At 44.7% G+C, this 2,665-nt stretch overlaps 1 protein-coding gene across 1 annotated transcript in view; it reads right to left on the bottom strand.

Annotated features, from left to right (window-relative positions):
• The window catches only part of LOC117173507 (cytoplasmic dynein 2 heavy chain 1), a 43,646-nt gene that overhangs the window by 15,612 nt on the left and 25,369 nt on the right, over nucleotides 1–2,665 (bottom strand). The gene's annotated exons all lie outside the window — the stretch shown is intronic.

The following is a 2,665-nucleotide window of genomic DNA, read 5'->3' as shown; positions in this document are numbered from 1 at the left end:
AAGGACAACCGCCTTCTGCATTTTTCCCGCAAGTGTTCTAGCATATTGTTGACACGCAGGGATGCTTTTTAGGCTATTAGCAAGTGAAAGCTTGGCACATCCCAGAAAACCGACGATAAGGACGATCAGTTTAACAGAATATTCCGGGTATAATCCTTGCAACTCCCTCATAAGGTCTCGATACCTCTCTTTCTTTTCATTCTCCTTGGCTATGATGTTTTTGTCAGCTGGTGACGAACATTCGATAACGAACATGGTTCGCTTCTCGAAGTCAAGAAGAACCATGTCAGGCCTCGAGTGAGCAACAGAAACAATTGTCGAGAATATAACGTTCCAGTATATGCGGCACTTCCCATTCTCGACAATTGACTCAATTTCCCTAGGAGCATTTAGAGAAGCGATATTAAGGTGAATGCAGTAGGAGTGACAGAGATGGTAATAAAGTACTCTTAGTGCCGCATTGTGCCTTTAAATGTAGGTCGGTCCCGCGTGTGTTGGGCAACTAGATAGTATGTGAGCTAAATGCGCGGGGTGTTCATGGCACGCCCTGCAGCTATCATCGGGAATGTTTTGGCTCAAAATGTGGCGACGGTATGTTAAGGTAGAAATGATACCGTCTTGGCATGCAAAAATGAAACTCTCTGTACCAGACTTCAATCTGGGCGATTTAAAGAAAGCAAACGTTAGCTCACAAGACATTGACTGATCCTTCACATTTCTGTGGAAGATACCGTGCATCCTCTTATCGAGGAGCTGTTCACGAAAGTTTTTCTCTTGTGCTTTCTTAATGCGGGCTTTCAGGAGTGAGTTCTCGAGATAGATTAGATTTGTTGCATTTTGCTCAACCCTAATACTGAAGTCAAGTCCGAGTGTTTCAGCAGCCTCCTCCGCTGCTTTGTACAGAAACGCTCCTTTGCTCACTTCTTTATGATTCCTGACCATTTTAAGAAGAAGGTCTCTTCCATTTGCAACTCGATGTGCTTTACCCGGAATAATCCTGTTGTGAAGACATTCAAGACTCAATATTCTGCGACCCCCTTGACGGCGTGAGATGTACAGTCGCGGAACGGAAGACTTAAGACGCATGCTTTTGTTCATGTGCATAACCTTTCTTGTCCCGATATCGAAGAGATCTGAGCTCGTTCTTCGTCCATGGAACTACTCCAAATGAATAGAGTAGTACCGGGACGGCAAGCATGTTCGTTACAGATACTTTGTTCCTCGCCGACAGTTCGGAAGACCAAATCTGTCGGATTAGATGTTTGTATCTGCTTCGGAGAGTATTCTTTATAGATGTCACGTCCTAAATGCGGCCCTGTGGCACGCCCAGGTATGTATAAGTCTTTCCAGCGCAAAGGTTTCCTATGGCGCTTCTATCAACGAGCTCAGGATCTTCAGGGATGCCATTAAGTTTTCCTCGCTTCAAATAAACCTTGGCGCATTTGTCTAACCCAAATTCCATTCCTATTTCCTTAGTATATCGTTCGACAATTCCCAAAGCTAGATGCAGTTGCTCTCTATTTTAGCATAGATCTTAAGATCTTGTACTTTCGATCTGCAGGTTTGCCGCACAAGTACCCGTCGGAATGGCGCAGTGCTAGAGATAGTGGCAATAATGTAAGGCAAAAGAGAAGTGGGCTTATGGTGTCGCCCTGAAAGACACCTCTCTGAAACGTTACCTTGTTAGTTGTCACACGATTTTTCCCAACTATTTGCGGATGAACCTTTAAGATTTCCAAAAGACAGATGCTAAGTCTATCGGATGTAGAATCGAAAGCTTTCCGATAATCAATCCAGGCCATCGATAGGTCACGCTGGTAGAATGCTGCATCTTTGCAGACACATCTATCGATGAGCAGGTTCTCCCGACATCCGGCTACGCCTTTCTTTAAGCCTCGTTGTTCATACATTTCCTGCCACACAGGTTCAATTGCCCGAACAATCCTATCATTTAGGATAGCTATGAATATCTTATAAAGCGTGTTCAGACAAGTTATTGGCCTGTAGTTCTTATGGTCAGCTAAGTTGCCTATTTTCGGCAGGAGTATTGTGCGCCCTTCCACCAACCACTCTGGAATCGGCTCTTCCGACTTCAAATATGAGGTGAAAATACGAGCCAAATGCTGATGGGTTGAAGAAAACTTCTTCCACCAGAAGGTTTTGATACAATCTGGTCCCGGTGCGGAATAGTCCTTCATCCCTCTTAATACTTTTTTCGCCTCCTCGGTAGGTCAGAGAAAAACTGTTGATTTTCTCTGACCCATCTCTTCCTCCGCTCTAGACTTTTCTTAGCGCCAGATAGTATCCGTATTCTCTCAACAATATGCAGCCTGATGGGCAGCAGCTTTGACTTGTTAAGTGTGTGATAACGGGACCGGAGTTCGCGCGCGAACTTTCGAACCTTGGCTGTAAAATTCCTGCCAGATGTCATGTAGTCAATCACACACTGAATGCGGGACGCGTACTGTCTTGCCCAGCCTATCTTTATAGCAAGTTAATGCATTCGTCTTTTGGTCTTATGATCAGCCGTTGGTTTTGTTTTACGTTTCACAGCGGCAAAAGTTCTCGCTGCATTATACACACAATAATTGATAGCCCAGAGGTCGGATTCACCGGAAAAATGTCCACGAAGTTCGTCATGCATTTCAGCCAGATCTTTAGGCTT

Source organism: Belonocnema kinseyi, chromosome 5 (genome assembly GCF_010883055.1).
Source record: "Belonocnema kinseyi isolate 2016_QV_RU_SX_M_011 chromosome 5, B_treatae_v1, whole genome shotgun sequence".
Lineage (NCBI taxonomy): Eukaryota > Metazoa > Arthropoda > Insecta > Hymenoptera > Cynipidae > Belonocnema > Belonocnema kinseyi.
Note: the sequence above shows the minus strand (reverse complement) of the source record. Positions and strands in the feature narration are given on the sequence as shown.